A 12,310-nucleotide genomic window follows, 5' to 3' on the forward strand; every position below is an offset into this window, starting at 1 on the left:
AAAATAATTTTATATATTGCAGAGATGGTGATTAAGTCCTTGAAATTGAGCCATATTTTTTCCAGCATGGATGAGGGTGCAAGATGAGGAAAATCGGGCAGGTTCTGTTTAACAAAGTTCCTAATTTGAAGATAGTGAAAGAAATGTGTAGCTGGAAAGTTAAATGTGGAATGTAATTGTTCGTAGGATGCAAAGATGTTGTCTATATAAAGATCTCTGAGCATTTTAATCCCAAATTTTTTCCAGATATTAAAAACTGCATATGTTTGCGAGGGTTCTGCTTCCATCTTCCAGAGCAGCAAGTCTGTCTCTGAGTTTTTTGCATTCGGAACTGGCAGCTATTGCTTTCCCATCAGTGGTGGATACTAGTTTTCGGCTATTTCAATTCGAGTTGTGAATGCCTGCTTAACATCCTCCAGCTGACTGGCAAATGTGCTTAGTTTAGACACGTTTTCCTGAATGTGCTTCTCAGTTTTATCCAGCATACCATTAAAGGCCACCTCAAAGCGGATATATACGCATTTCTCCAAGTCTTTGTTATCTTGCCGCAGCTCTTGCAGCTCCCGCCACAGCTTCTCACTTGTCTTCTTGCTTATCCTCTCGTTTGTCTTGAGCATACTATTTATTTCTTTCTTTATATCATTCTTTATCTCTTGCTTGAGCTCAGCGATCATCACCTTCAGTTCGGACAGATCATTTCTTCTTTCGAGCACCATACGTGAAGCGGCGGGCTCTATTACAGCCGATGTTCCCGGCTCACGTGGAGTAGGTAAAAGCGCAGACTGCAAGGCCTTTTCCAGTTTCAAATGATCTTCTCCAATAGGTGAGCTATGCGTCACTCGCACATTCACTCCCCATTTCACTCTCAACTGGAGACGATGCTGTGGACCGTGGTCCCGAGGAGTCTGGGCTTTCGCCCATCTGTTCCAGGTCAACCTCTGAAAGGCCGTCCCTTGAGCTTGAACTTGGACTTGTCGGTCAGGGCTTGGATGCAGCTTTAGTTTTCTTTTCCATTTCTTTCTGAGCCTGTTTCTTGCCGACCATGTTTATATATGCTCTAGTAGAACTCTCAGGTTGGATAAATACAGGATATCTCAGGATAATAAGGAAATAATATCAAAAATAAAACAACTGCTAACGGAGCGCCACTTCAGACGTCCATCTCTCGCATATATTACAACATCTAAAACTATATATATATATGACAACAACCCCAACTATATGACAACATCTAAAATGCTGGCAGCATGATAGAGCAGAGGTAACTGCTGCTACCTTGTAGTTCCAGAGATTGTGGTTCAATTTCTAGCAGCTGTCTATCTGTGTAGAAATGTTGAGAGTCTGTTCTTCTCATTGTTGCATAGCTTTTCTCCTATTACTCCAGAACCCCCTCACATCCCATTTTTAAGCTAAATACAGCTCTAAAATAACTCATCATAAATGAGAGAAGGTGGGTGTGTGTAAGTGTGCCCTGCTATAGATTGGCAATTTGCATGATACAAGCAATAAGAAATTCTCAGAAGCAAAGAACCTCACACTTTTCAAGTGTGGTGCTGAGGTGTCACTCAGGTCCTAATCCAGGTGGTTTGGCGTGAGGCGGGTGCGGCAACGTGCTATCAGCAAATGCTCCCAACTTCTAACTAATTCTAAACTATTTAGTTGAATCCCAATATAGCATTTGTCAGTTTCAAAAGTCCTACTACACATTTTTAGAGATAACAGTGAAAGATGGTAACTGCTGAACAGAAAGTTGTGTTTATTACTGAGTGAAATGCTTAAAATATTTAAAACAGGTTTTACTTGAAAGTAGAGCAAGTTTTAAAAATACTGTATGAGGTGAGACACTAAAATAACCGGATTGGTAAACAAAATACTGTATATATTTATTGATAAATTACAGCATTCTAACCATTGTCACATTCTATATACTCTCCCTCCCGATTTCTACACCGCTCCATACATATCTTCCATTGATTGAAACAATGCTGGAAGTCTTCTTGCTTGAGGCTCTTCAACAGGCTTGCTGTTTTTGTCTTCACTTCATCCATTGAAGAAAAATGTGTTCCCTTCAGGTCACTTTTGATTTTTGGGAACAAGTAAAAATCAAAGGGAGCTAAATCGGGCGAATAGGGCGGGTGATCAAGGACAGGAATGTTTTCGTCAGTCAAAAACTACTTTACGGAAAAAGAGACAATTTGCGAGAAATTTGATGTTGATTCGTCGTTTGATTTTTTTCACCTGACATTATTTTGGCAACTCGTGTAGTGATAGTTGTGCAAATACTGACTGGGCTATTCACAGGATATACCTAGCCGGTTGGCGGTTTGAGTGGGTGTGTAGGAGGGGATTTAGTTCTATAATTCACATCTGGCCGACCTCCAACCGATTTCCAGGAAAGCTGCCAGCCCAGTCTGATTATTTTTGTGTCATATTATTCGAAACTGATTCCCAACTAGACAAGATTAACAAAGCTTTTCAGACATGCCATGCCATTCCTTAGAAAAATAACACTTTTAATTTCCTTATATATATTTATTTGATATATATTTAAATAACTACTCATCACTGCTCAGAGAAAAAAGTTTGCAATAATTCTGTTTGTGTTTACCATAATATATTTTAGTTCTGCAAATATGTAATAATTAAAAATTAAATATTTTATTTCTATAAAAATGCAATAATTTTGTTTGTGTTTTTAATGATGAGATATTTTAGTTTTGTAAATACAATGACTCACATAATATCTTCATTTTGAAGGCAGTACGGCTTGAAACAATGGTGAAATTGAAACATCAAAATGTACTCTGTTAAAACAAATTTCAATGACATTGTTTAAATATAAATACATATATGTTGCTTATCTGAAGCTAAGAAGTTAAGTCTATAATGACCAGAGAAAATAACCAAAGGTTTATTTTCTGCATTGGAGTTTTTTTTAAGCCAATGTTTCCCTGTGTTATTTATTCTGGGTGTAAAAATAATCTACAGTTTCATATTTATTTGCTTTTGTACTGTACTTTGTCAAACATCATAAGCAATTATTTTCAGAAAAGCCTTTCTTTTTTTTTTTTCAAAAAACAGACGGCTGGCCACAAATTTTTGCAGAATTGTAAAATAAGAGTCTTTGAAGCATCATGCATGCAAATGTAGTACGCAGTTCTCATTTTTATTATGAAAGAACTATGATGCATGGTGGCTAAAACTGATATCTTACATGAAAGGATATGATGAATCTGACACTACTATAGCAAGTGCAGACGTCCTAGTAGGCAGCTGTAACTTCCCGAGTTACACAGTCAGCTTGTGCTTGGTCTGTCACTATCTTCTGACAAAGTGGCGAAATGCTTGTGATCTGTGGTGTTGCTTTTCTTGTGTCATTTTTGAAAACTAGTATTTGTTTGTGTACAGGGCAGATTATTGTTTTGATGCTGTCAAGGTAGTCTCTAGTTTTATTAGGTTTATTTGCTGGAGAATTATTTATTAAAAAAAGAAATTAAATATAAACTGCTGAAAAAATAAAAAAAAACACTTTGAAAACACATCAGATCTCAATGGGAATAAAAATCATGCTGGATATCTATACTGATATGGACTGGGTAATGTGTTAGGAATGAAAGGATGCCACATGGTTTGATGGAAATGAAAATTATCAACCTATAGAGGGCTGAATTCAAAGACACCCCAAAACTCAAAGTGAGAAAATGATGCACCAGGCTAGTCCATTTTTCTGAAAATACATTGCAGCAACTCCAAATCATACTTACTAGTTTGTATGCATGCCTGACAATGTTGGGGTATGCTCCTAATAAGATAATTGATGATGTCCTGGGGAATATCCTCCCAGATCTGGGCCAGGGCATCACTGAGCTCCTGGACAGTCTGAGGTGCAACCTGGTGGTGTTGGATGGACCGAAACATAATGTCCCAGAGGTGTTCTATTGGATTTAGGTCAGGCGAGCGTGGGGGCCAGTCAATGGTATCAATTCCTTCATCCTCCAGGAACTGCCTGCATACTCTCGCCACAGGCCGGGCATTGTCATGCACCAGAAGGAACCCAGGATCAACTGCACCAGCATAGGGACTGACAATGGGTCCATCCCAATACCTAATGGCAGTCAAGATGCTGTAGTCTAGCCTGTAGAGGTCTGTGTGTACATCCATGGATATGCCTATCCAGACCATCACTGACCCACCACCAAACTGGTCATGCTGAACGATGTTACAGGCAGCATAACATTCTCCATGGCTTCTCCAGATCCTTTCATGTCTGTCACATGTGGTCAGGGTGAAGGAGCAGATACCGGTCCTGCTGATGGGTTAAGGACCTTCTACGGCCCTGTCCAGATCTCCTAGAGTAACTACCTGTCTCCTGGAATCTCCTCCATGCCCTTGAGACTGTGCTGGGACAAACAGCATACCATCTGGCAATGGCACATATTGACGTGCCATCCTGGAGAAGTTGGACTACCTGTGCAACCTCTGTAGGATCCTGGTATCTCCTCATGCTACCAGTAGTGACACTGACCATAGCCAAATGCAAAAGTAGTGAAAAACAGTGAGAAAAGATGAGGAGGAAAAAATGTCAGTGGCCTCCACCTGATAAACCATTCCTGTTTTGGTGGCCGTCTCATTGTAGCCGTGTTTCCAAATATAGCATGTGAGGAGTCATGTTGATGGCAGTACAAATTTGTGTTTTGCAGAAGTTTTCAGTGATTTTTTTTAACATCTTTTCAACATTACTTCATCTCAAGCATTGGGTGCTGTACCCACTCTTCTCAGGCCTATATACTTAGCATAATCTTTCTGACCTCAAAGTATCAGTATATTATGATATTCTGTTGTCCTATTAAATGTTGATTCCTTCCTTGGCAAAATGGTCTCTTTCCTTCTTTCACCACACTTAATACATTTGCTGTTTTCTTAATTTTCTCTGTTTATTTGTATCTGTGTTACTGTCTGCTTTTATTTTGAATTTGTGCACTTGTCAAATTTCATACAGCATATATTCCATGTTTATTTATTTTAATCGCTTTCATAAACAATTAATGGATCGATTTGTATTGATTTATTTTCATTTGTAAATAATGAGTTGCTAATTAATTTCACTACAAATACATATTTTTGTGAATTTGTTTCATTTAATGCTCGCACATTTATAGTAGTTAGTTAGTTAGTTAGTTAGTTAGTTAGTTAGTTAGTTAGTTAGTTAGTTAACACCCTTGACACACCATCTAATTTTGTACAGTAATCCCTCCTCCATCGCGGGGGTTGCGTTCCAGAGCCACCCGCGAAGTAGGAAAATCCGCGAAGTAGAAACCATATGTTTATATGGTTATTTTTAGAATGTCATGCTTGGGTCACAGATTTGCGCAGAAACAGAGGAGGTTGTAGAGAGACAGGAACGTTATTCAAACACTGCAAACAAACATTTGTCTCTTTTTCAAAAGTTTAAACTGTGCTCCATGACAAGACAGAGATGACAGTTCTGTCTCACAATTAAAAGAATGCAAACATATCTTCCTTTTCAAAGGAGTGCAAAGCAAGCAGTCAAAAAAAAAAATCAATAGGGCTTTTTGGCTTTTAAGTATGCGAAGCACCGCCGGTACAAAGCTGTTGAAGGCGGCAGCTCACACCCCCTCTGTCAGGAGCAGGAAGAGAGAGAGAGATAAAAAAAAATCAATACGTGCCCTTTGAGCTTTTAAGTATGCGAAGCTCCGTGCAGCATGTCCTTCAGGAAGCAGCTGCACACAGCCCCCCTGCTCACACCCCCCTACGTCAGCGCAAGAGAGAGAGAGAGAGAGAGAGAGAGAGGGAGAGAGAAAGTAAGCTGGATAGCTTCTCAGCCATCTGCCAATAGCGTCCCTTGTATGAAATCAACTGGGCAAACCAACTGAGGAAGCATGTACCAGAAATTAAAAGACCTATTGTCCGCAGAAACCCGCGAAGCAGCGAAAAATCCGCGATATATATTTAAATATGCTTACATATAAAATCCGCGATGGAGTGAAGCCGCGAAAGGCGAAGCGCGATATAGCGAGGGATCACTGTATATACAATTTAGTCATGAATATTGATTCTATATAGGAAAATGGGAAATATAACCTTTTTTAAGACAATAGAACCTATCATTAGAAGAGTCTTTTAACTTCATCTTACTAGTGTTTCTATTAGTTCCTCTGTCAGAACTAGTATGCTTTACTGTAAGAGTGGCATGAGCTGGAAATGAGTGTGCTTAGATTAGTTAGAGAAAAATAAAACCTTGAAAAAGGATGGGGGACACAATATGTAGAAACATATTGTTTATTGAGAATGTTTGTCAAGTGTATAGATTCTGTGAAAAAGTTTCACAATCCCAAAAACTGTGGATAATTGGAATATGGAAACTTTACTTTCTACAAATTGATCCAGTTATCCTATGTACTGTAGCTTGTCTATCATTATATTATGGTGTATTACACTGATTTGGACTGCTTCTTTACAGACCACAGGTTCAAATTGCATCGCAGCCATAAACACAATAGCAAAGCTCCTTTGTGTAAATAGGTATATGTTTCCTCGGGTGAATGGAGTTCCACTATAAATTTAAAGAGGGACACTTGAAAGGAATGAATAACAACTAACATGTTTAAAAACAGGAATTACTGACAGGGAGACATTTATAAAGTTTAGAAGGAAGGATTAAAAAAAAAATTAAAGCATGTGCATCAATGTCCTCTGTGGAGACTGTCATCCTATCCAGAATTTCCTGTTTCCAAGGCACAACCTGAAACTTTGTATTTGAATAAAACTGAAAAAAAAATTAATGAGCTAATGACATACAGATTATAACATAAAATTTTTCATTTATATTTCATTTAGATCAACATTAACTGTTGTACACAAAAGCACCAATATGATACTACCCAGTCGTTTTGTAGTGAAAAATTCTCAGTGAGCAAACTACTCACATACTTTAAGAGGTAAACTACTGTAAGTGGCATTGCCTATTCTGTTCATTAATATCAATTGCAAAGGTTACATATTGCACAATTAAACATTGAAACTATGTTATTTAAATATATTCTTGTACTGTATATGCGGTGAAAGAAACTACAATATTTAAACATGAAAACTTCACATAGATAGTGGTCAAGCTGGCATATTAAGTCAGAATTCTGGAAAAGTAAGGCAGGTCCACTAAAAACTGCCACAACCCTATATTAAGAGGTTAATCAGTTAATGTATTTTTTATCCTTGTAGCAATTTATAAAACTGATGATGTGTAGTAAACATACTTTTTTTTATGTGTTGTTTTAATGTTAATGACAAAGACAATGTTACAACAGTGAATCTTCCATTGCAGTTGTGTGTATTTTTGCCATAATACTCTTAATATAATTTATACAGTTTATTTCAACTTTTTGAAATGTTATTATTTTACAACAAAAATCCAAACAAACTTTCTAATATTTATCAAGACAATGTTGCTGGTCTGCCAAAAAATATACAGTAGCATTTTTTAAGTGCTATTGAAACAAAATACTATTTATATATTTCATGGTGCCAATTGCTCATGTAATATTCAAAAAAGAGAGAATGTTGTGTCAAAAGTAGCGAACAACAAACGTATATTCGATTCACTTTTTAATGCTGCAGGTTAAATCATGATCAAATATTTGTATATCTGGTCAGTTAACAAATTTATATACAGAGCATCTAAAAGTAATCTCTAATCAAATGATGGAAGAATGGACATTTGTTACTTATAAACAGAAATCTGCACCAAAGAGAAAAGAAAGAAGTAATGGCAAAGACATTCTTTAAGCAGACAACCACATAGCAAATGCGTAGCTCTGAATAATGCCTAGACTTTCCTAACCTTTCATTTTACCATACACTTTTGAAATATGTATTTTTTAATTTACAAAAAAAAAACGAATGAGAGTATAATATACCACTTCCTGTCTGATTTGATATTTAAAAAATTGTACATTAGATGTACTTAATATGTTAAAGTTCACAAATGTTAATCAGTCACATTAGTAAATGTCACCTAAAAATCTGTTAGTCCTTGATAATTAACAATGTTTTGTCACAACGGACCAAAGGCTAAACAGTGATTTATCTGCATGAGAAAGTAATTATATCTTGAAGTCAACTTACAAATTACCATATCTGCATCCATTAATTTAATAAGAGCCAAGCATGGATTGCATATATAATGGATGGCATATCCTACACACTCAAGTGAACTATTTTAATATTTGGGTCAGTTGCGTTTAAAAATTATGTAAAGGGTATCTTTATTCAGAATTAGTCATGTAGAACATAAGCAGACTAAATTCTGCCTAAGTGCTTTAGGTTAATATCTCCCTGAAACATTAAAACATAATTTATCAGTGCTGCTACTTTTTCGGCCCTAATTCTAACTACAGTAATGATTTATGACTCATAAGGGGACTTGGCAAAATGCTACCACACAGCATACAGTCAACATTTGCAAAGATATTAGTTTTATTCCAGCTTTAATAAGAGCAAACGGCAACACATCTATGTGTCATATAAGCAATACATTAACATGAAGGTTGGATGTGTTAAAATGTACCTGAGTTTAGGAGGTTTAATTAGAATGCTAGTCAAAAGCTGGAGACAGACATTATGTGGTCAAAGCTGATGCACTGTTTCAGGAATGTTACAATCCCGAACTAAAAATAAATGGTGCCATTTACAAGCTGGATCCTCAAGTGTTAAAATAATAATTTTATATATGCAAAAACCATGACACATAGTGGCATTTTAAGGGCAAGGCCACAGCAGAATTTAATTCTTACAGAGAAGAAGAACTGTCATAAAATGTCATCAACATACATATTGATAATGATTTAAATTTTATGGCACTTTTGAACTGAGAGTCACCTTGGCCAGCTGGTATAGAATCCTATTAGGAAAATTAGTGAACCGAAGCAGGGGGAAAATACTGTATTTCCACCTTGAATTTCAGCTTTGCAGTTTTGAAGAGATTTGGTTCTTCTGAATGACAGCTTAACTAAGACTGTATAGCAGGTCCCTGTGCATCTTGTTGAATGTCACTTGGGACTTGGACAAAATGTAAATGAGACACTGTACAGTACATTGTGTTTTACTGTTTGGTGAGGAATACATTTAGTCTGGTGCATTGTGTTGTTCACTTCAAATGTTTTGGTGCTATTACATTTTTTTCAACTACTGTATAGCAGTTTTAGTGATAGTAATATAAAAAAATAATAATTTATAGAGCTGCTTAAAGAAAGAAAGGGACCCAAATTACATTCTACAAAGCAAATGTCATAGGCGTTTAAATAATGAAGTGCTGACCCAAAGTGATACCATGGGTAGTGTAAATATAAATGCAACTGTATTGTTAATCTTATTGCTGAAAAAACATGTTAGACTTTTCATCAGGCTTGGTGAAATGTTTCATAATGTTCACAGTTCTTCTGACTCGGGAAGTACTGAATTAGCTCTCATTTGCTGAACAGTACAGGGTAATCAACACTTCTCATTTTAATGATGAAGAAGTACAACAAACTTGATAATGAATTGAAGGTTTAATGCAATGGATGCCAGTGTATTAATCATTATCACAAAATTACATTGTATTAGTAGAACTGGCTGTTAACTGGGAGTAAATGGCAGGTGTGAAATAGTAAAGCTAATGTCACATTAGACGACATTTAGTCAGAGTGTATGTCAGACTTGATAACTACAGTTACTGATCTTGTTGCTGTACCATGTCAAATCACATGACTAGAAATTGCTGGGCAACTGACATTAAATGACTTCACAATGATTTTCCAGCACAATTTCTAATTTCCAAGGTATCGTGAACTCACCTCCTTTTCTGATAGCCAATAATGTGCTGCTGGATAGAGCTGGCTCCCCTGCTAAGGGTTACATGTATGGCAAGTTCAGCCACAGTCTCTGACTCATTTTGTTTCTGTTTTTATAATTATATTGTGGTGTGTAAAACATGAGACATCAAAGTCAAAGCGAACTTTATTGTCATTTCAACCATATACAAGATATGTATGATAATAGTTGTTTAAGACAAGTGTAATCAATGACAGGTCAGACTGTTTCAAAGAATGTCAAAGTGCAGTGTGCAAAATACTTAAAGGTCAGTATGAGATTTTCAGCTCTTTTCTACATGCACACTAGTCTTTACAGGAAATTGGCTTGCATGTATAAAAGTTCTGTTTTTAGAAGTGTTTGAGGCCGTGTGGAAGATCCCAGGGGGCAGCATGGTATTAAGGAGTCTGACAGCTTGGGGGCAAAAACTCTCCTGCAGCCTGGCAGATCTGGCTCTGATGCTGCTGTATCTTCTCTTGGATGGCAGAAGTGTGAAAAGTCCATGTGAGGGGTGTAAGGGGTCCTGCACAATGCAGCAGGCCTTGCGGACACTGTGTTTGTAAAATATGTCCTGTAGTGAAGGGAGAGGCACCCCAATAATGTTCTCTACTGTCTTCACTATCCTTTGCAGGCGCTTGCGGTCAGATATGTTGCAGTTGCCATACCTGACAGTGATGCAGCTGGTCAGAACACTCTCAATGGTGCCTCTGTAGAACATGGTGAGGATGGAAGGGGGAAGACTTGCTGTCACAGTGTGTCAGGTAAATGAATGGTACAGGGAAGGGAAGCTTAATCAAAACTATGCACTGCATGTGACTTACAAAACCATATTTTAATACATATTTGTGCCATGGCCCCTTTGATGGTTCCCTTTCGCACTGTAACTGATGTTCAACTTCTCATTGGCTGAGTATGTTGCTTCACTTGAAGGATGCACCTTCAGTAGTACAAATGTATTACAGCAGGGGTTCCCAACTCCGGTCCTGGAGGGCCCCAATTCTAACCCTTTTCTTAATTGGTAACCAGTTTTTGCTGCTAATTAACTCCTTTTCCATTCATTTTAATTGATTTGTTTTTTAATATTTGTTCCCCTAAATTTCTTCATTTTTCCTCTGAATTGCTTCATTTTTTTTCTTAAATGGCACCCAAACAGAAATAAAATGTGAAGTAATTGAGCCAACAGAAGAGCGACTAAGTCAGGGCCTCAAACTCCATCCAATTTCACTCCAACCAGTTGCTTAATTAGGCACCAATTCTTGTTGTTAATTAAAGCTGTTCTTTAATTCCATGGTTTGTTGCTGCTCTCATTGCATAATAGCACAACTTTCCAAAATTGTTGCTTTTCTCTTTTCTAAAAGAACTGGGGGGTATTTTTTGTATGTGGATTACTCGTTTAGCCAGATGTAATTGTTGACGATTTGGCATGACCCTGGATCTGTCAGTTTTTCGAAACTCTTGCTGAATGTGTTGTCATAGCAGCACATCCAAATCCTCAAACCTGCTCCGAGCTCACACACTCATTCAGTGTCCATGCATGGAATTCATTCAGTCATGGCTTCACCGTTCATGAATGAGCAAACAATTGATATCGGTACACAAATTATAAGAAGAGAATTTCATATAGAGAGGGTTTTGCGTGATCAGCAAGATCCTTTATTCTTTTCGAAAGATACCACTTTAGCCGAGGGGGAATATTGTACCTCAAAGATTTATTACCACCTTATATTCAAAGTCAATGTAACAGTAGGGGGCGCTAGAGCTCCCTTGAACCCTCAGGTACCACACCAAACACCAGGTAAAAGTCCAAGACTTTTTATTTTTTTAATAATAACGTTCACTAAGCACTCTCCACTCCACACTACACATGCAATAATCAATAATCAAATAATCCAACACCAATCCTCCTCTCCCAGACACTTAGCCACCCTTCCTCCCAGCTCAGCTCAGTGTCTGGGCTTTCCCACAGTCCTTTTATATCCCCTGACCCGGAAGTGATTCCAACCCTGCAGTCCATGATTCGCTATCACTTCTGGGTCAGATTAAAAGTCCTTTTCTTCATCTCGGAAGTGTGTCCTGATCACATGACCAGAAGGAACGGTGTGCTTCCGGGTTATAGGGCACGTATAAGTCCTTGAGCCTCCCTGCAGCGTCCTCTGGTGGGCCCCGCGGTGTCCAGCTGGGTCGGGAATAAAAACTCCATTGTCCATGATTCCCTGCTGGGGCACTTCCATGCTACAGAGATGGATCCATCTAGCGGCTTGGGGGTATTGGCCAGGATTAACAGCCGGCCATCTCCCACATCAAACTAAGCAAAGTCGGGCTCTCACAACCACACAGACAGTATGCATTGCTTTGAGGTTTTTTCCAATCGGCACTTTTTTTATACGTATACTGTAGACGATGTGGAAAATCTATCTACAAGTGCAGTTTGCCAAGCAATTCG

This window comes from Erpetoichthys calabaricus, chromosome 6 (assembly GCF_900747795.2).
Source record: "Erpetoichthys calabaricus chromosome 6, fErpCal1.3, whole genome shotgun sequence".
NCBI lineage: Eukaryota > Metazoa > Chordata > Cladistia > Polypteriformes > Polypteridae > Erpetoichthys > Erpetoichthys calabaricus.